Below are 22,302 nucleotides of genomic sequence, written 5' to 3'. Positions count from 1 at the left end.
TTTTACCACCTGTACATATACAGGGTCAGTGGCCATGGCTCCTTGCTTGCCCATTAACTAATATCACATCCTACAGCACCAGACTTAGAGCCAGAGCCCTGGTCATGGCCTCCTAGGTTCTCATACTTGACCTTTACTCAATCATTTCACCATTTAGGCTTTATAAAAAGGGAAGACTGGTCGGGTGCGGAGGCTCATGCCTGTAATCCCAGCACTTTGGAAGGCCGAGGCGGGTGAATGACCTGAGGTCAGGAGTTTGAGACCAGCCTGGCCAACATGGTGAAACCCTGTCTCTACTAAAAATACAAAAATTAGCCAGGCGTGGTGGCATGCGCCTGTAGTCCCAGCTACTCTGAGGCAGCTGAGGCAGGAGAATCGCTTGAACCTGGGAGGCGGAGGTTGCAGTGAGCCGAGATCATGCCACTGCACTCCAGCCTGGGTGACACAGTGAAACTCCATCTCAAATGAATAAATACATAAATAAATAAATAAATAAATAAATAAATAAATAAATATGGGGGAGTTATATGGCTATTAGGGTCCTCCAGATCTGATACCCAGGATTGTAACCTAAAGACTTGAATATGTTCATTAATACATTGCAATTTCATTCCTTTCCTAAGAATTACTATCCAAAGATCATGCCTAAGCCCTTCCTACAAGAAACTGCCCCTTTTACAGAATGAATAAAGTTGTCCTAGATTCCCGTTTTTTCCTCACTTTTTCTCATATCTCTAAGTGACAGTATCCGGAGACGGCTCAGAACGCTGGAGTTTTGGTTTTTTGTCATAGGGCTTGTGTGTATATACACATGCACGCACAAGTGTATGTATATGTTCATTCTTAAAGGGATATGGGTCATGGGCACCTTCACTCTGTGGCCCCCCACCTCCCACCAGCCCTACTTGAATTTTAGTAAATAGTAAAATAAATGCCAGGACCAGGCACAGTGGCTCACTCCTGTAATTTCAGCACTTTGGGAGGCCAAGGTGGGTGGATCACCTGAGGTCAGGAGTTCGAGAGCAGCCTGGCCAACATGGCAAAACCCCATCTCTACTAAAAATACAAAAATTAGCCGGGTGTGGTGGCACACACCTGTAATCCCAGCTACTTGGGTGGCTGAGGCAGGAGAATCGCTTGAACCCGAGAGACGATGTTGCAGTAAGCCAAGGTCGTATCACTGCACTCCAGCCTGGGCGACAGAGCAAGACTCCATCTCAAATAAATAAATAAATAAATAAATAAATAAATAAATAAATAGAAAGAAGAAAGGAAAGAAACCCCATTTCTACTAAAAATACAAAAAAATTAGCCAGGCCTGGTGGCAGGCACCTGTAATCTCAGCTACTTCAGGAGGCTGAGACAGGAGAATCGCTTGAACCTGGGAGGCCCTTGCAGTGAGCTGAGATTATGCCACTGTACTCCAGCCTGGGCAACAAGAGTGAAACTCCGCCTCAATAAAAATAAATAAATAAATAAATAAATAAATAAAATAAAATAAAATGTCAGGATGCCTGGAAGAACAAAAGAGTATGTACTAAGAGGCCAGATATGTAAGTGCAGCTGTAGTGATAAGGAAGCCACTGGGATAGCCAATGTCACATAGGTCTAAAGTTTGGTTTTAGCTAGAGTTTTCTTCTACCCTAATACCGCCCCCATGTCCTCAAAGCGAGCATTGCAGCAATCCTGGACTGCAGCCAGAAGCTCTGGTCTCTGTACATCAGCTTCTCCATTTGAAACATCTCAGAATTTGAATTTTGACTACTCTGGTGTTAACATCAAAATGCATTTTATGGGCCGGGCGCGGTGGCTCACACCTGTAATCCAGCACTTTGGGAGGCCAAGGCAGGCAGATCACGAGGTCAGGAGATCGAGACCATCCTGGCCCACGCGGTGAAACCCTGTCTCTACTAAAAATCCAAAAATTAGCCAGCGTGGTGGCGGGCGCCTGTAGTCCCAGCTACTCAGGAGGCTGAGGCAGGAGAATCAATTGAACCCGGGAGGTGGAGGTTGCAGTGAGCTGAGATCTGGCCACTGCACTACAGCCTAGGCAAGAGAGTGAGACTCCATCTCAAAACAAACAAACAAACAAAAAGCCTACAAAAAAATGCATTTTATAGTGTTAGAAAAACATATTTATGTGGCAATTTCTACACATCTTTCTTCTGCATTGCTTCATTTAATCCTTCTCTCAATCCTGAGAAGGAAGGACAGAAAATGTTGTTCCCACTGTTTTCCACTGTTTGGTTTTGGTTTGTTTCCTTTCTTTTTTTTTTTTTTTTCTTTGAGACAGGGTCTTGCTCTGTCACTCAAGCTGGAATGCAGTGGCATGATCGTAGCTCACTGTAGCCTTGACCTCTTGGGCTCAGGTGATCCCACCTCAGCCTCCCAAGTAGCTGGGACTACAGGCACATACCACCATGTCTGGCTAATTCTTTTCATTTTTAGTATAGGCGAGGTCTCACTATGTGACCAGGCTGGTCTCCAACTCCTGAGCTGAAGCTATCCTCCTGCCTCAGCCTCCCAAAGTGCTGGGAGATCTGGCCCCTGTTTTGTTTTTGTTTTTGTTTTTGTTTTAATGAGATGGCATCTCATTCTGTTGCCCAGACTGGAGTCCTGTGACACGATCACAGCTCACTGCAGCCTCGACCTCCCCAGGCTCAGGTGATCCTCCCACTTCAATTTTTTTTTTTTTAAATACTTTAGTAGAGACAGAGTTTTGCCATGTCGCCCAAGCTGGTCTCGAATTCCTGGGCTCAAGGGATCTGCCTGCCTCAGCCTCCCAAAGTGCTAGGATTACAGGCAGGAGTGATCCACTGCACCTGGCCCCTTGCTGTGTTTTGTTTTGTTTTTAACAGCAAATAAAAATGCAGTCTGGATTTTAAGGGCCACGCAGCAAGAGCTAAAACGTGGGTCTCCAAGGTCCAAGTCCAACACTTCTCTATGACACCCTACTGCAGCCCTTTGCTGGATACCATACAAAGCAAACTGAGCAGATGTGGTCTCTGCCCTCTGAAAGTTTGGACTCAAGTGGACAGCCACGATTCTGGCAAACATAAAAGGACAAAGTGATGTAGTGTCAACTCACATACGCAATAAATGAGTTAAATAGATAAGGAAAGGCATGTTTACCTGGTCTACTGATATTTTTTTTTTTTTTTTTTTGAGACGGAGTCTCACGCTGTTGCCCAGGCTGGAGTGCAGTGGCGCGATCTCGGCTCACTGCAAGCTCCGCCTCCCGGGTTCCCGCCATTCTCCTGCCTCAGCCTCCTGAGTAGCTGGGACTACAGGCGCCCGCCACTGCGTCCGGCTAATTTTTTGTATTTTTAGTAGAGACGGGGTTTCACTGTGGTCTCGATCTCCTGACCTTGTGATCTGCCCGCCTCGGCCTCCCAAAGTGCTGGGATTACAGGCTTGAGCCACCACGCCCGGCCTACTGATATTTTTTAAATTCCAGTTGAGTAGAGAGCAATGTTAATAAGACTAAGGTTCTGGGCCAGTCCCATTTCTGCCTACTTGCTTTGCACCTGGAAAAATATTTGTAACTGCATGCAAACTCTTTCCCCTCCTCGTCTTCAACAATCTGTAAACTTTCCCTGAGCAGCTACCAAGTGTAACACAAAGTGGGAATGAAGGACCATTAAGAAATCATCTCTGTGCCATACACTTTGGGAGGCCAAGGCGGGTGGATCACCTGAGCTCGGAAGTTCGAGGCCAGCCTGGTCAACATGGTGAAACCCCCGTCTCTACGAAAAACAAAACAAAGCAAAAAACTAGCTGGGTGTGGTGGCATGCACCTGTAGTCCCAGCTCCTCAGGAGGCTGAGGCAGAAGAATCGCTTGAACCCAGGAGGCAGAGGTTGCAGTGAGCTGAGATTATGCTATTGCACTCCAGCCTTGGAAACAAAAGCGAAACTCCATCTAAAAAAAAAAAAAATTCATCTGTGCCCTCGAGCAACTTCTTTAACCATTTGCCTAATTCCAACCACTGGGATGAAAATGTATATCCTGTATATACCATCTCTACTGCTGGAAAAAAGGACACGTCAACTGAATACCCATCCTATTTTTAGGGGGCCTGAGATTCATCCTTATCCATGCAGGACAGTTGAGTAGGACAATGAAGAGATGGACTTCTGAATTTTGGAGAAATTGGTCTTATCCTAGAGAAGTGAGGCCACCACCCACCTGCAATAGCTTCGCTTCCTGGATCCCTAAGCAAAGGTAGAAGGGAACCCTGGGGTTAGGTAGTGTGGGCAAAGACCAGCAGCCAGAGAATTCCCTATCCTCCTATCTCAGAGCAGACTGTTGCAGCCCTCAATTCATCCTTTGGGGGTTCTGCCTCAGGCTCTGTCTCCAGTAGAGTGATCTAAGGATCTAAGGCAGCGAGGCCCGAATGGTGTTTGAGTCTTTAAAGAGACTCACAAATCCTTTTAAGCAGCAAGCTTAATTGTTGTCTGTAATTGATGTGACATATGCCCCAGAGGCACGCACTGAGGTTCAATTGAGATGGTTTTTTTTAAAAAATTGGAATTAATTAATTAAAGAAGGCAGCTGCACGGGCCTGGTAGTTGGTGCCAAGCTCTGTAACCCTAAACCAGCCAACCAACCCAACTGGCCTCACCACCTGAGGAACAATCCCTGCAGCTCTCATGGAGATGAGATGGGATAGAAGTGCTGGGAAACAGTGCAGGGAAGGGGGTTTGCAAGGGGGAATGGCGGGGCTCAAGGGACCCACTCTTCACTTTCATGATCCCCCAAAGACTTAGCTCGTGAGAACTGTTTGGGGGGAGTAGGTAACTGGGGAAAGGGGATGGGAAATTCAAATGGAAGTATGTGAGGGGCAGGTGAGATTTTGGGGGAGGGGAAGCCACGGGGCTGGAATGGAAGGGGAAGGGGTTGGCAGGTGTGAGAACGATAAAGCAGCTCAGGTAGGAAACGGCAGGATCCGGGGGTGGAGAGACCTATGGGCGGAGCTCAGAGGAGGTGGAGCCTGGGTGTGGGGGCGGTAACATGGTGCCTGAGGCCTCAGCACTCAGAGGAGGTGTTAATTAAACCCCTTACCTGAGGTCGTTAACAAAGCTGTGGCAGCTTTTCCTAGGAGTTGGGTTAATAACAATAATAATAACAATTAACGATAATGAGACCTTATCTGGAGAAAGTTGTTCCTAGAGATTGTAGGCATTAACTCATTAATTCCCCTGGCCCCTGAGGGCCACCTTTTCCTAAAAAGCAAATGATGCAAGCAGACACAGACAATTCTTGTGCACCTGAGGACAGAACTGGTGTCCTGTGGCCAGTCCACTAGGCCTGCTGCCCTTGGCTGGCTGGGTTAGTTCATTTACACAGGAATAACATCCGGAGTTCCATTAGGGCATCATAAACTGTTTTAATTTTTTGCATTATCTAAAGATGCCTACACAACTTTGATGTTGAAAACTCGGCCAGGAGCGGTAGCTCATCCCTATAATCTCAGCACTTTGGGAAGCTAAGGTGGATGGATCACTTGAGGCCAGGAGTTCGAGACCAGCCTGGCCAACATGATGAAACCCCGTCTCTACTAAAAATACAAAAATTAGCCAGGTGTGGTGGTTCACGCCTGTAGTCCCAGCTACTCAGGAGGCTGAGGCACGAGAATCGAGAATCGCTTGAACCTGGAAGGTTCAGCGTGAGTGACTACTCCAGCCTGAGTGACAGAGTAAGACTCTGTCTAAAATAAAATAAAAAATAAATAAAGGTACTATACAACGTATACTGTATATTGCTGCCTTTGATATTTGACTGGAATAATGATGATGACTTTCTCATCTACCAGATGTGAATACAAAGTCTGTCTTTGGATTGGTGCATATACAATAATTTGTAGTAATTGCTGCTATGTTTAACTCTGCAAGGCCAGCCACAATTGGCACTAAGGTTTGCTCAAGGCTTTTGGAGCAACCTCTATCCCATGTGATTCCCCCAATCTAAGAAAACCCACTTTTTCACTCCCCTCAAGCCTTAGCTCTAAATTTCCCTTATTGGTCCGCCTGGGCAGATGCCTGAAGTCTTGCCCCATCTCTAGCGGAGGCTCAGCCAATTAGGGCCCCGCCATACAGTATCAGGGGCATTTCCAGGCCATTCTTCACTGCAGCATATTGTTCAGGCTGGTGCTCTCAGGTGGGGCTTGAGTTGAGTTTCCTTCCTTCCTTCCTTTTTCTTTTCTTTTCTTTCTTTTTTTCTTTTTTTGACAGAGACTCGCTCTGTCACCCAGGCTAGAGTACAGTGGCGCGATCTCGGCTCACTGCAACCTCCGTCTCCCAGATTGAAGCAATTCTCCTGCCTCAGCCTGCCGAGTAGCTGGGACTATAGGCGTGCACCATGGCGACCAGCTAAATTTCGTATTTTTTTTTTTTTAGTAGAGTCGGGGTTCCACCATGTTGGCCAGGTTAGTCTTGAACTCCTGACCTCAAGTGAATTTTTAAATTTTCTGTAGGAATGGCAGTCTCACTATGTTCCCCAGGCTGGTCTTGAACTCCTGGGCTCAAGCAATTCTCCCACCTTGGCTTCCCAAAGTGTTGGGATTACAGGCATGAGACCCTGCACCTGGGCAACACCTTTTTTTAAACAACAGCGAAAACAAAACCTTAATGTACTTAAACAGAATGGTGGTCCTTAGGTCATGGGGTGGGGGCATGATGCTGTCCATTAATGAAAGTGCAGGTGAGATCTAGAGCAGGAGCTAAGCCTATCTGAATCTCAGAGCTGGGCAGCAGAAGAATCTATGTTATGAAATAAGAGGGACCAGTCCCCACTCTTCTGACCTTAGGCCCCTCCCCTATTCCTTTAGAATCATAGCCTTTCTTCTCTTACCTGTATTACTACAAAGTCATCTGTAAGAAGGTACTGGAACTTTCAGGGCTTGAATAACAATCTGCCTTATAGGTTGCATCAGAGAACATACAGTAAAGTATTATTTGGTGAAGTTAGGGAATGGAGTGTTCTCGTTAATCAAATAATCTGGTTAACAAAGTAGCACTCAACATTTAATAATATTTGAGATATACTTATACAGGTTGAATATCCCTAACAAAATAATCTGAAATCCAAAACACTTCTGGTTCCAAGCATTTGGATAAGGGATACTCAGCCTGTACTAAAATTATTTGCTGTTTATCTGAAATTCAGATTTAACAAGGTGTTCTGTATTTTGTCTGGAAACCTTACTGATACAGTTTAGATGTCCTCTCCAAATCTCATGTTCAGCTATAATCCCCAGTATTGGAAGTGGAGCCTGATGGGAGGTATTGGGGTCATGGGAGCAGATCCCTCATGGCTTGGTGCTGTCCTCACCATAGTGAGTTCTCTCGATCCGGTTGTTTCAAAGTATGTGGCACCGCTCCCCCCCAACCCCTACCCCCATCAGTCTTGGTCTTACTTTTGCCATGTGACAAGCCTGCTCTCACTTCACCTTCTACAATGAGTAAAAGCTCCCTGAGGCCTCCCTAGAAGAGGAGCAGATGCTGTTGTCTTGCTTCCTGTACAGCCTACAGAACTGTGAACCAATTAAACTCTTTTCTTTATACGTTATCCAGTCTCGGGTACTTCTTTATAGCAATGTAAGAACAGCCTAGTGTCTGGGCACAGTGGCTTATGCCTGCAATCCCAGCACTTTGGGAGGCTGAGGCAAATGGATTGCTTGACCCAGAAGTTCAAGACCAGTCTGGGCAACATGACAAGACCCCGTCTCTACAAAAAAAAAAAAAAAAAAAAAAAAAAAAAAAAAAAAAATTAGCCACACCTGGTGGCATGCACCTGTAGTCTAAACTACTTGGGAGACTGAGGTGCAAGGATCCCTTGAGCCTGGGAGGTGGAGGTTGCAGTGAGCCAAGATTGTGCCACTGTACTCCAGCCTGGATGACAGAACGAGACTCTGTCTCAAAACCAAACCAAACCAAAAACAAACAAACAAACAAACAAAAAACCAGAAAGAACAGCCTACGGCCCAGCATGGTGACTCATGCCTGTAATCCCAGCACTCTGGGAGGCTGAGGTGGGTGGATCACCTGAGGTCAGGAGTTCGACACCAGCCTGGCCAACATGGTGAAACCCTGTCTCTAAATACAAAAATATATACAAAAAATACAAAAAATTTAGCCAGGTATGGTGGCACATGCATGCCTGTAATCCCAGCTACTTGGAAGGTTGAGGGCCAAGAATCGCTTGAACCCAGAAGGTGGAGATTGCAGTGAACCGAGATCATGGCACTGTACTCCAGCCTGGGTAACAGAGAGACTCTGTCTCAAAAAAATAATAATAAAATAATAAAAAATAAAATAAAAAAAGAACACCCTAGTACATTTTCTTGCAGGTCCATTGCTCGGAGAACCATATCTACTCCTTGGGAGTTCTCCAGAGGAAATAATCAACAGGAGGGAGAAAGATACTCTGCTAGCTTCAGATTCATTAGTACTAGGAAATGGAGAGACAGGAGGTTTAATGTATTAGGGAAGCAAGGGATCCAGAACCAGGTGCCCACTGACTCAGAAGCACTGGGTGCACTGGTAAGATGTTGCAAAGTCTGGCCGGGCGCGGTGGCTCACGCCTGGAATCCAGCACTTTGGGAGGCCAAGGCGGGTGGATCACAAGGTCAGGAGATCGAGCCCATCCTGGCTAACATGGTGAAACCCCATCTCTACTAAAAACACAAAAAATTAGCTGGGTGTGGTGGCGGGTGCCTGTAGTCCCAGCTACTTGGGAGGCTGAGGCAGTAGAATGGCGTGAACCCAGGAGGCGGAATTGCACCACTGCACTCAACCTGGGGGCGACAGAGCGAGACTCCGTCTCAAAAAAAAAAAAAAAAAAAAAAAGGAAAGAAAAGAAAAAAGATGTTGCAAAGTCTTTGATTGGCCTCCATGTCAAATTAAACAGTTCTTTCAGAGATCTCAGGAAAGAAAGCCTAAAACAAAATATCATCTACTCTTTAATGTTATCCAACACCTAGACAGAATCCCACCGTAAAGTGGGAACAGATGGGCAGCTTCTAGACCTCATTTCTCTATGCCAACAGAGAGGAAGCAGGGTCTGAGCACAGTGCTCATCCCTATAATCCTACCACTTTAGAAGGCTGAGGCAGGAAGATTGCTTGAGTCCAGGAGTTTGAGAACAGCCTGGGCAACATAGCAAGACCCCATCCCTACAAAAAAAAAAAAAAGCCAGCATGGTAGTACACATCTGTAGTACCAGCTAGTCTGGAGGGTGAGGTGGGAAGATCACCTGAGCCTGGGAGATGGAGGCTGTAGTGAGCTGTGATCACACCACTGCACTCTAGCATGGGTGACAAAGTGAGACTCCATCTTTTTTTTAATTATTATTATACTTTAAGTTCTAGGGTACATGTGCACAACGTGCAGGTTTGTTACATATGTATACATGTGCCATGTTGGTGTGCTGCACCCATTAACTCGTCATTTACATTAGGTATATCTCCTAATGCTATCCCTCCCCCCTCCTCCGTCCCCACAATAGGCCCCGATGTGTGATGATCCCCTTCTTGTGTCCAAGTGATCTCATTGTTCAATTCCCACCTATGAGTGAGAACATGCGGTGTTTGGTTTTCTGTTCTTGCAATAGTTTGCTGAGAATGATGGTTTCCAGCTGCATCCATGTCCCTACAAAGGACACGAACTCATCCTTTTTTATGGCTGCATAGTATTCCATGGTGTATATGTGCCACATTTTCTTAATCCAGTCTGTCACTGATGGACATTTGGGTTGATTCCAAGTCTTTGCTATTGTGAATAGCACCACAATAAACATACATGTGCATGTGTCTTTATAGCAGCATGATTTATAGTCCTTTGGGTATATACCCAGTAATGGGATGGCTGGGTCAAATGGTATTTCTAGTTCTAAATCCTTGAGGAATCGCCACACTGTTTTCCACAATGGTTGAACTAGTTTACAGTCCCACCAACAGTGTAGAAGTGTTCCTATTTCTCCACATCCTCTCCAGCACCTGTTGTTTCCTGACTTTTTAATGATCGCCATTCTAACTGATGTGAGATGGTATCTCATTGTGGTTTTGATTTGCATTTTTCTGATGGCCAGTGATGATGAGCATTTTTTCATGTGTCTCTGGCTGTATAAATGTCTTCTTTTGAGAAGTGTCTGTTCATATCCTTTGCCCACTTTTTGATGGGGTTGTAAATTTGTTTGAGTTCTTTGTAGGTTCTGGATATTAGCCCTTTGTCAGATGAGTAGATTGCAAAAATTTTCTCCCATTCTGTAGGTTGCCTGTTCACTCTGATGGTAGTTTCTTTTGCTGTACAGAAGCTCTTTCGTTTAATTAGATCCCATTTGTCAATTTTGGCTTTTGTTGCTGTTGCTTTTGGTGTTTTAGACATGAAGTCCTTGCCCATGCCTATGTCCTGAATGGTACTACCTAGGTTTTCTTCTAGGGTTTTTATGGTTTTAGGTCTAACATTTAAGTCTCTAATCCATCTTGAATTAATTTTCGTATAAGGAGTAAGGAAAGGATCCAGTTTCAGCTTTCTACTTATGGCTAGCCAGTTTTCCCAGCACCATTTATTAAATAGGGAATTCTTTCCCCATTTCTTGTTTTTGTCAGGTTTGTCAAAGATCAGATGGCTGTAGATGTGTGTATTATTTCTGAGGGCTCTTTGTTTTTTTTTTGTTTTTTTTTTTTTTTGAGACAGTTTCGCTCTTGTTGCCTAGGCTGGAGTGCAATGGTGCGATCTCAGCTCACTGCAACCTCCACCTCCCAGGTTCAAGCAATTCTCCTGTCTCAGCCTCCCAAGTAGTTGGGATTACAGGCGCCCACCATCACACCCAGCTAATTTTTTGTATTTTCACCATGTTGGTTAGGGTGGTCTCAAACTCCTGACCTCAGGTGATCCACCTGCTTCCCAAAGTGCTGGGATTACCACCGTGAGCAGAACAATGGCCCCCCAAGGATGTCCATATCCTAATCTCTGGAACCTGTGAATATGTTACTTTACATGACAAAAGGGACTTTGCAGATGTGATTAAAGATCTTGAGATGCAGAAATTATCCTGGATTATCTGATGGGACCAGTGTAACCACAAGAGTCCTTAGAAGAGGGAGGCAGGAGCTTCAAAGTATGTGACTATGGAAGCAGAGATTAGAGTGATGTGACTGCTGACTTTGAAGGTGGGAGAAGGACAGGAGTCAAGAAATGCGAGCAGCCCTAGAAGGAACACAACCCTGCTGACAGGTTGACTTAAGCCCAGAACTGTAAGGTAATGGATTTGGGTTGTTTTAAGCCACTACATTTATGGTAGTTTATTATAGCGGCTGTAGGAAATAAATTTGGTTCCCCGTTGTTTACAGGGAAGTCTGAACGGCTTTGCAAGGCACTCGAGGGCCTCATGCTATCTGGCCCTTGCCTACCCGCCTGGCTAGCCTGGTCTCTCCACTCACTCCCCCGGGGTTTGCACATGGAACTTCTCCAGCATCCTTAATAGGCCATGCCCTTTCTTACATCGATGCCCTTGCCTGTGCTGTTTCTTCCACCTGGAACACCCTCTCCTTATTTGTTTTTTTTTTTTTTTGAGACGGAGTCTCGCTCTGTCGCCGGGCTGGAGTGCAGTGGCCGGACCTCAGCTCACTGCAAGCTCCGCCTCCCGGGTTCCCGCCATTCTCCTGCCTCAGCCTCCCGAGTAGCTGGGACCACAGGCGCCCGCCACCTCGCCCGGCTAGTTTTTTGTATTTTTAGTAGAGACGGGGTTTCACCGTATTAGCCAGGATGGTCTCGATCTCCTGACCTCGTGATCCGCCCATCTCGGCCTCCCAAAGTGCTGGGATTACAGGCTTGAGCCACCGCGCCCGGCCCCTTATTTGTTTATCTGGCAAAATCCTCATCCTTTACATCTCAGCTCAAACAGTACCTCCTCTGTGAAGCCTTTCCTATTTCCCCCAAAGGGACTTAGGCCTCCTTTTCCTGTGCCTCCGCTGTGTTTTACATCCACTCCATTTAAAGCAGCTCCTGTACTTTAAGGAGCTATTCATTTGCTCACTGGACTGTAAGCTACGTGAGGGGATAGGACCTCCCTTTTCACCTTTGGTCTCCCTTAGCACCTGGCGTCCTCAGCTCATCAAATAAAGGTCCCCAGGGACATGAGTTCTTACCCTGCCTACCAGGATGCCCTGGACTGGAATATGCAACCCCTCCAGCTCCACCTCGCCATCAGTAACATGCATTAGGTCAGCCATCCCTTCTCTTCTCTAGTAAGAGATAGGGACAAAGGAAATCAGAAATGGAAGTGCTTTGGGTTCAAAAAAGAAAAAGGTGCTTATCAAAGTTTTGTAATCTTTCTTTTATTTTCTGAAAAAAAAATTTTTGAGACAGGGTCTCCCTTGTTGCCCAGGCTAGAGCGCAGTGGCACAATTTCAGCTCATTGCAACCCCTCCCTCCCAGGTTCAAGCGATTCTTGTGCCTCAGCCACCCGAAATACCATGCCTGGCTAAGTTTTGTATTTTTAGTAGAGACAGCGTTTCACCATGTTGGCGAGGCTGGTCTTGAGCTCCTGACCTCAAGTAGTCTGCGCACCTCAGCCTCCCAAAGTGCTGGGATTACAGGTGTGAGCCACCATGCCTGGCCAAAGTTTTGTAATATTTCCTTCCCTTCCCTCTCCCTCCTTCCCTATAATGTTTCCTCTCCGAGTATCAATCCCTTTGGGAAATGGATCTAGAGACAAACTTCATGAAGACAGGAACTGTGCCTGCTTTGTACCCCATTGTATCCCCAGCATCTAGCACTGTTCTTTGCTCTCAGGTGGACTCTCTGGTGTTAGTTGGTGAAAATCTTAGAGGAGGCTTTCTCGCATTCTTTTTGAGACAGGATCTTGCTGTGTCGCCCAGGCTGGAGTGCAGTGGTGTGATCATGGCTCACTGCAGCCTTGACCCTTGACCTCCTGGGCTCAAGTGATCCTCCCACCTCAGCCTCCCAACTAGCTGGGACCACAGATGCACACCACAATGCACAGCTTTTTTTTTTTTTTTTTTAATTCTTTGTAGATATGGGGTCCCACTATGTTGCCCAGGCTGGTTTTGAACTCCTGGGAGCTCAAGTAATCCACCCACTTTGGCCTCCCAAAGCATTGGATTTACAGGCATGCGCCACCGTGCCCGGACGTCTCACAATCTTTAGGTTCATAGTTTCATCTCTCTAAGATGCTTGCTGATGTTGGATATCATCTTGAATGAAGGTTTCCTCACAGTCACTACATCCAAGTAACTGAGTTCCATGGTATTGAGTAAAGCGTGCCTTCCAAGCCTCCGAATTCCCTGAGGGCTCTCCCACGACATAGCCAGACACAAGGTTCCTTTCCAGTAGGAATTCTCTGATGTTGTAGAATGTGATTACTCCACTCAAATAAAAGCTTATGCACACTTATTACACTTAAATGTTTTCTCCAGTATGAATTCTCTGATGTTTAATGAGAAGCAAAAGGCAAGTGAAGGTCTCAGTAAAGGCCTGTTACACACCCAGCCCTGTGCTCAGTGTTCTGAGGGACTCCCAGATGGACGGCCTGGGCTCTGCCCTCCAGACATTTACAACCTGGCTGGGGAGACAAGACTCATGTGCTGCGTTGTTACACAGCCAGAGAACATGAGACATTATGTAATCATATCAAGCCACGTCGTTTAGTGAAATTAAATGGGAATTGGGAGAAATGAGAGTTCAGCCAGAGCTTATCTGAATAGGGAAGGGGGCATAAAGGACTTTAGACTTTAGCTGAAAGCATGGTAAGATTGCGTCTGGAAGATAAAAGGGGAAGGGTGTTCCAGGCCGTGGACTCCAGCAAGTACAAAGACATTCTCCTGCGGGGACTCACTGTTTTAGACTCTGAGGGAAAGCAAGAAAGTGAGAGGAAAAGAAGAGAGGGAGGGAGGAAAGAAAAAAGGAAGGAAGGGAGAGAGGAAAGGATTTGCCCTTTGATTTAGGAAACTTCCACAAACTTTGTGCAGCAGCCTTTGAAAATTTTATTTCTCAGCTGGCCGCCATGGCTCACGCCTGTAATCCCAGCACTTTGGGAGGCCAAGGGGGGCAGATCACGTGAGGTCAGGAGTTTGAGACCAGCCTGGCCAACATGGTGAAACCCCATCTCTACTAAGTACAAAAAAATTAGCTCGGTATAGTGGCATGAGCCTATAGTCCCAGCTACTTGGAAGGCTGAGGCAGGAGAATCGCTCGAACCCGGGAGGCAGACGTTGCAGTGAGCTGAGATTGCACCGCTGCACTCCAGCCTGGGTGACAGAGCAAGACTCCATCTCAAAAAAAAAAAAAAAAAGAAAATTTTCTTTCTCCAATGCCTTTCTCCCTTCAGTAATCGAGTCACTTTCACTTTTCCCAGGCACACCTAAAAAAGAATTCTTTACCGCTGTGCTGCGTATGTATATCCTCCCTCTGCCCCGGCCTTCTTGGGATCCATTCCAGTTCCATGACCAGGAATGTTACCCTCAGCCCAATGTGCCTTGGTGACAAAGGCACCAAGTGGGGAGAAAACCCCACTCAGGAGAGGGCCCTCGGAGAGCACCCAAGCATGCCCAAACCCTGTGTCTTCTTCTTTTCCCTATCACATCCTCTAAAAATTGTCCATAGGGGATGTTGACAGTTATAGTGAGGGTCATCAAATCCATGGCTTTTTACTTATATCAGTTTTGTAGGAGTTTTTATGGAGCATTCAGAGTAGAGAATACTTTATAACTTTTCCTTGTTTTCTCCATTCTGCAGAGGGTAGCAGACAAGCAAGAGGGTGGAACTTGCAGCATCTCATCTTGGTGAGACAGTTGGAAGACTTTTCTGCCAATTATAGTGGTTAAACACTGACTCAGCCTCAAACAACTGCATGAGGGGTCAGAGCCTTCATTCGTGGACAAGTTTCAAAAACATGGGAGCACTACCTGTCATGGGCAATTTAGTCAGAACAGAAGAGAATAGATCATACCCAACAAGACAGAAAAAGCTGCTTTCTGGAGAGGGCGGGAGCTAATATTTCCTAACATGGTGAAATTGTGAAGTGCTTTTTGCGGCCCTTCATAATTTCATCATCCAAAGGGTTTGCTTTTGGAATTCCTAGACATTTAATTCTGTGCCTGCTTCCCGTGTCACTTCCAGAGGACACTGAATTTGGGAAGAGGGAGACTTCACCAATGGTGGGAAGAACAGATTGGGGTTGGCGCCCTTTTAGGCTTGCCACGTGAACATCCTCCTGGAACAGTCTCCATTCTCTCCCAGCAAGGCACACTCTGCTCTGTGAAGAACCCAGGCAGGAAAAAAAAAACTATGAGGCCACAGTGGAAATGCAGCTCAGCAGGACTGTCAGGGACTCCAAAATTGTCCCATCTGACAACTTACCACATTCTATTTTGTTATTTTGTTATTTATTTATTTTGAGATGGAGTCTCACTGTTTCCCCAGGCTGGAGTGCAGTGGCGTGATGTAGCCTCACCACACCCTCCACCTCCCAGATTCAAGCGATTCTCTTGCCTCAGCCTCCTGAGTAACTGGGACTACAGGCATGCACCACCACACCCAGCTAATTTTTGTATTTTTAGTAGAGATGGGATTTGGCCATGTTGCCCAGGCTGGTCTCAAACTTCTGACTTCAGGTGATCTACCCTCCCTCCTCGGCCTCCCAAAGTGCTGGGATTACAGGCATGAGCCACTGCACCCGGCCAGCACATTCTATTTTCATCATTAGTGCCTGTCCTTCCTGCTAGCTCATGGGCTCCCCCAGAGCAGGCATGTTTGCCCTAGTCACCATCAAAACTGTCTTAGTACCTGTCACGGTGCCTGGCACATAGCAGTTATTCAGTAAATGTTTGTTGAATAAATCAACTATAAACATCAAAATGATTCCCTTAAAAAGGTCTTCATTCTTGTTCAGATGTAGAGTTACATTACAAACACTGTGTGCTGGGGACAGGAAGGGACACTGTTGGGTAATAATAAGTGCTTGAAACATGTAGGAGGGCCCTGGAAAATAGCCCAAAAAATTCAAATTGTATCTAATAAGCAAGAGGGAGCCACTGCAGGTTCTTCAGGTCACCATTAGGCAAGCAGGTGGTGGCTTTACAGGCTGAAAGGTGTATTTGATCTGGAAGACGGTAGGATCACAAACAGTGAGTCTTGGAGTAGCCTGATAACAGTGGCAAGCTCAAGAGACAGTTTTATGGCTGAGGGCTGAATGTTTCAGCTGGGTGGGTGTCAAGAAACCAGCAAGAGGCCAGGCGTGGTGGCTCACGCCTGTAATCCCAACACTTAGGGAGGCCGAGACAGAGGATCTCTTAAGCCCAGGAGTTTGAGACCAGCCTGGGCAGCATAAGGAAACCCTGTCTCTACAAAAATAAAAACATAATAAAATTAGCCAAGTGTGGGGGCATGTGCCTGTGCTTCTAGCTCCTCCAGAGGCTGAGGTGGGGAGGATCACTTGAGTCTGGGAGGTTGAGGCTTCAGTGAGCTGTGATCATGCTGTTGCACTCCAGCCTGGGTGAGAGAGTGAGACCCTGTCTCAAAAAACAAACAAATAAACAAATAAGAAACCCAACAAGAATTCTGTTGAGCACTGTTCCCGTGTGATCTCAGAGAGCTGATAGGCAATCTGATGGCAAAGGCAGGGGTCAGTGCAGTCATGGCCAAAAATGGCCAGGGAGGAAGAAGATGCCTTGGGGCTCAGCCCAGGAGTCTGGTGTTGGATGGTGTGGAGAGAAGTGAAGTCAAAGTAAGGTCTGTCTTTCTTCAGGGAGAGCCTCCTAAAGGCAGAGGACATGTCTTATCCATCTACACCCACAGCTCCAAGCAGAGCTCCTTGCACAGAGCAGCTGCTTAATAAATTGACACGCGAATGCTTGGCTGCCTGGCTGGCTCTGGGAGGCATGGATGATGCCAGAGCTTGGGGAGGCCACGGAAGCAGTGTTTATCGTCCTTTCTCCTCCAACTTCCTCAGTCTACCCTTCTGTGTTGTCCCACCTCTCCTTGAAGCCAGAAGATGTCCTCAAAGGTTGCTACTGTCCACGTGGACAGCAGGTACGGAGGAAGGAAACTGGATCTCCACCTGCAGCTTGCAACTCCATCCTCCTAGGGCTACCCACTGTCTGGCAGGACCCAGGCTTTTGTAGAATATTCCACTTACTTGCACCGACTCCTCAGAGTGTCACTCACATTCCCTTCTAGTCTCTTTCCCTTTCATCTCATCTCAGCAGGCAGGGACATGCCACCACTGGAAGCCTGGCATTAGCAAATGTGCACACAGCACACACATACACACCTTTCCCTGTCTCTGAGCCATCGTCTGGCCCTCTGCCCCTGGGCCTGGCCCATCTTTATGAGATCCAGAGATCCAGGCTTTTCCTCTCCCAGGATGCTGAATCTGGCCCCTGATGGGAGGGAGCTGGGCATTTTGCACGTCTGCAGTGTTGCCTTCCCTCAGGGGATTGGGGAAGATCCACCCATATGGCAGAACCTTCCAGAGAGACGCGAAACCAGGAGCCTGACCTCATGGTGCCCGCAGCGTCTGGCACAGAGGGTACCAGTTCTGCTGTCCTGGCTGCAGTCCAGTTCTCTCTTCTAGAATCCACACCTTCTTTGGCTCCCCTCCAGGCCAGCGAGATCTGCCCCAATGGAGGGAGGACAGGGATGGCCTAGTGAGTGGGAGGTGATGGGGGAGAGAAGAAATCTCTGCTACAGAAACGTGGTCAAATCATTCCCTGCCTCTGTGCCTCAGTTTCCCCCTGAGAAATTATTCCAGGGTTAGGAAGGAGCTCAGCCCTGGGAGAGAAACCCATAGTCATGCTGTGTTCTCTTGCAGCCAGGAGACGCTTGCCCTGCCCCGCCTCTTGCTAGTTGGTGATGCTGGCCTAGCAAGGCAGGGTCCTGCAGGATGAAAGCTCGGAGAAGCCAAAACAGGAATAATAATGATAATAATCAGCTGCGGCGTCTCAACCATCCAGGAATGCAAGGCCCCACACCCTGTGTGCCTCACACCCCAGGACATCGCAAGGACTCCTCTCCCTTTATTTTATTGCAGTGATCCCACACTCTGCCATTCCCAGCCCAACCCATCTGGCTTCCCAAGAACTGCAGTCCAGCCACCAGCTCGTCCACCACCCAGGTTCCCTGGGAAGATTCAGCTCCAAGACATAAGCCAGCAGCAGGGTAAGACACCCAGCTACTTGGGAACTCGTGATCCAGGGCTTCTGGGAGAAGCAGTCTGCCCACCCCTGGCCTGGAGCACTTTCCCATAGACCCATCTATGTCTGGTCAATGTGAGGGCCAGGCGCCTCGCTTGTGTCAATCCAAATCTGGATTCAAGTCCAGTCTGGGCCTTAAACTAATTCACCATAGGTCCCTGGACAGGTTTGGTTTCGTTTTTTAACTTTTTTGGGTTCACTGCCTCTCCTGTCCAAAAGCTTTTCAAGGATCCCCATGGCTCAGTGAAGATAAACTCTGGATCTAGTGGTCTAGCACGTGGCCATTTGAAATCTGGTTCTAAGACACCTTTCCAAATTCACTCTTCTCCTTTACCTTTGGGATGCCAGCTGGAAGGAAGCACTCACCATTGGTCATACACATCCCATGCTTTTCCATTTGGGGATTTTGCTCCTTCTTTGGGAATGTCATTCCTTCCACCTCTACCTCTACCTGGCAAGACCCTCCTAGCCTTCAACACCCAGGCCAGAGGTCATCTCCTCCATGATTATGCCTGACCCTCATCCACCTTGGAACCTGGCTTCCTTTTCCTCAGACCATTTCAAGCCCCAGTACTCACATTGTGCTGTGGGCATGTGCATATCTTAATCATCAGCATCCTGATGTTTCGTTCATCTCTGTATCTCCATGGTGGATAGTACAGCACCTTGCACACAGGGCATGGGATCAATATATAAGTTCTGGACATACATTGTGGAAAATAATCATCCCCACTCTATTAAATTGCCCCACAATTGTGTTTCAAAAAATAAAAATAATTATTTTAGGCCAGGTGTGATGGCTCACACCTGTAATCCCAGCACTTTGGGAGGCTGAGGCAGGAGGATTGCTTGAGCCCAGGAGTTTCAGACCAGCTTGGGCAACATAGTGGGACTCTATCTCTACAAAAAATAGAATTAGCTGGGCATGATTGCACATGCCTGTTGTCCCAGCTACTCAGGAGGCTGAGGTGAGAGGATCGACTGAGCTGGGGAGGCAAAGGTTGTAGTGAGCCAAGATCATACCACTGCACTCCAGCCTGGGTGACAGAGCGAGACCCTGTCTCCCTAGCTCCAAAATGTTTATTTAAGATAACATTTTATGAGTGTGTATTATTGGTTTGAGAGAGAAATAGAGTACAAAGGCCAGGAAGGCCCCTTACCCCCACCCCAGCCTCCTCTATAGGTAGAATGCAGGTACCCAAGTCTCCATGAAGACATCAGCTCTCTGGCTTTGGCTCCTGGGCTGACACTAGGAACCCTTTCCTTGACCAGTGACTGGTCCAGTTCCATCTCAGACTCTGTCTAGTAGGAGGTGGGCTCTTCCCTTCTTAGAGAATGATAATCTTACCCTTTGGGGGCTTCATCTTTTCTATTTTTTATTTTATTTTATTTTAATTCCCTGCAAGTGTTGCACATGGGTCATCTTTTCTAAGCCCCAGCAGCCTCCAGGCCCCATAGGACTCATACGCCAGAAGGACCCCTGGATTCATATGGTGTTAAGAGGTTAGAACCGCTCCACTCCTGGATCCTGATTAGAACTCCTTGGAGCACCACACTCCATTGCTGCCTCTTAGTGTTGTTGAAAATCATAACAATAACTTCAGCAACACTTTGTGTTTACATAAGGCTTTTCTCTAGGGAGCTCAGCTAATCTTTCCCTCATCTCCAGAAGGAAGAGAGGACCAAGGTAATGAAGGACAAATGAGCTATTGCAGCCACACTCTGGAATACAAGCATCCTTTGTTCTTAGACGTAAGTGCAATACATAGGATTTCAGATGTGGGGAACTGATAAGCAGGAAACCAGTTCATTCCCCAGGACCCAAAACTCATGACTTAAGAATTTTTGCCCAAATCAAGTTCTGTATGAGATGAAAACCCCCAAACTGAGGTGTTACATCTCATAGTCATAACATTTGAGCATGCACCCTTAATATATATTCAATTATGCATACATTGTATACACAAACTACTCTCATTAGGACCTCAAGATACAATATATATTTGGGGTGAGGTTTGTTTTTTAACAGTGGTAGATGTGAAAGTCCACATTTCAAATAGTCACCTTGATAATTGCAAATTACAAAAAAGAAGAAATAAGTTCTAGTGTTGGATAACACAATAGGGCAACTATAGTTAACAATCATTTATTGTATATTTCAAAATAGCTAGAAGAGAATATTTGGAATGTTCCCAACACAAAGAAATGATCAATGTTTGAGGTGCTGGCTATCCCAGTCACCCAGATTTGATCATTACACATTGTATGCTTGTGTTACAATATCACACATACCCCATACATATGTACAACTATTATATACCCATAAAAATTAAAAAATAAAAAAATCTTTTGGCCATCTTCCTGTTAGCCCTGATTAGACTGTCACTGTTTTTAGCCTCATAACAGGGCTGGCAGAGTTCCTGTGAGGAGCAGGGACGGCCTTTCCATTTTCTTGTGTGCCTGTGCTTGCTAAATTAGGATGATCTTTAATCTGCAGGGTTTTTGCTGGAATCTTTTAAAACCCCTTGTTCATTCTGTAAAGGTTAATTTAGTTCATGTTAGATCATATACTCCATTATGTAATTTAACCAGGCAATGTAAGCTGTGATCCTTTGCAATTTTCTGGCCATGAACTGGAGCGAGGGAGCCCTCTCAGCCACTGCAATACACTTCCCACACCTCCTGCGGGAGACCCCACATGCTACACTCTGCCCACGACTCAGTGTCCATCCATATATTTGCATCATGGTAAAGCTTGCCCTACTCAGTGTGAAGGGCATCTCCTGCTGGACCTCCTTCTCATGGTGGCAGCCACCATTTCTGTCCTCTCCTGTGCCCTCTTGGCAGTCTCAGCCGCCTCAAGCTTACCTTTCTAAAATCTTCTTTGTAGGCCGGGCACGGCGGCTTGTGCCTGTAATCCCAGCACTTTGGGAGACTGAGGAGGGTGGATCGCTTGAGCCCAGGAGTTTGAGACCCGCCTGGGCAACATGGCAAAACCCTGTCTCTATTAAACATACAAAAATTAGGTGGGTGTGGTGGTCCGTGCCTGTAGTCCCAGCTTCTCAGAAGGCTGAGGTGAGAGGATCACCTGAGCTCAAGAAGTTGAGGCTGAAGTGAGCCGAGATTGTGCCACAGAATTCCAGTCTGAGTGATGGGAGTGAGACCCCCACTGCCCTTTCTGTATTCCCGATCTCCATTAAGGACATCACTAAATGTCCAGTTGCCGATCTCCACCCCTTGCTCTTTGTCATACTTCCAGATAAATCCGTTTTCTAAGAGTCCTCCCCTCTGTTCTCTAAGACCCCTCCCTCATTATCTCTTGCCCTGACCGCTGCTGGGACCATTTAACCAGTGGACCTCCCTGTCACTGCTCCCTGCCCCTCTTATTTACCCTCTACGCTTCTGCTACATAAATCTTTCTCTCTCTTTTTTTCTTTTTTTTTTGAGATGGAGTCTCACTCTGTCACCAAGGCTGGAGTGCAGTGGCATACTCTCGGCTCACTGCAACCTCCGCCTCCTGGGTTCAAGTGATTCTCCTGCCTCAGCCTCCCAAGTAGCTGGGATTGCAGGCACCCGCCACCACATCCATCTAATTTTTGTATTTTTAGTAGAGACAGGGTTTTGCCATCCTGGTCAGGCTGGTCTCAAACTCCTGACCTCAAGCAATCCACCCACCTCGGCCTCCCAAAGTGCTGGGATTACAGGCATGAGCCATCATGCCTGGCCAGGAAATCTTTCAAGTACACAAATCTGATTGATTTCCCCACTTCCTAGTCTCTCCGTTTGCCTCCTGCCACAGGGAAAAGTGCAAACTTTTGGCAGAGCGTTGCAAGACCAGTCCTGGCTGGCCACTCCAAACTGGTCACCCCTAGCCACACCACTCACTTCTAAGCCCTGGCCAACCACCCAGGAGCTGCCGCCTTGTACACTGTGTTCCCTGTTTCTTAAACTATCTTTTCATGTCCCTTCTTCTCAGCCTGCTTAACCTCCAAGACCAGCTTGCCTGGCCTCTTGCAAACACTAAAGGCAGACAAAGTTGCTTTGTGTCTCGGCACCCTGGCACTTGTATGAAACTCTCTTGTGTTA

At 46.8% G+C, this 22,302-nt stretch overlaps 1 protein-coding gene across 1 annotated transcript in view; it reads right to left on the bottom strand.

Annotated features, from left to right (window-relative positions):
- ZNF652 (zinc finger protein 652) overlaps positions 1-22,302 on the bottom strand; it is a 102,734-nt gene that overhangs the window by 72,423 nt on the left and 8,009 nt on the right. The window contains exon 2 of the mRNA XM_077968626.1: positions 18,795-18,881. The gene's annotated coding sequence lies outside the window, so the exon portion shown is untranslated. The remainder of the gene's footprint in view (positions 1-18,794; positions 18,882-22,302) is intronic.

This window comes from Macaca mulatta, chromosome 16 (assembly GCF_049350105.2).
Source record: "Macaca mulatta isolate MMU2019108-1 chromosome 16, T2T-MMU8v2.0, whole genome shotgun sequence".
NCBI classification, from domain to species: Eukaryota; Metazoa; Chordata; class Mammalia; order Primates; family Cercopithecidae; genus Macaca; species Macaca mulatta.
The sequence above is the reverse complement of the archived record's forward strand: the minus strand, read 5'-3'. Positions and strand labels throughout refer to the sequence as shown.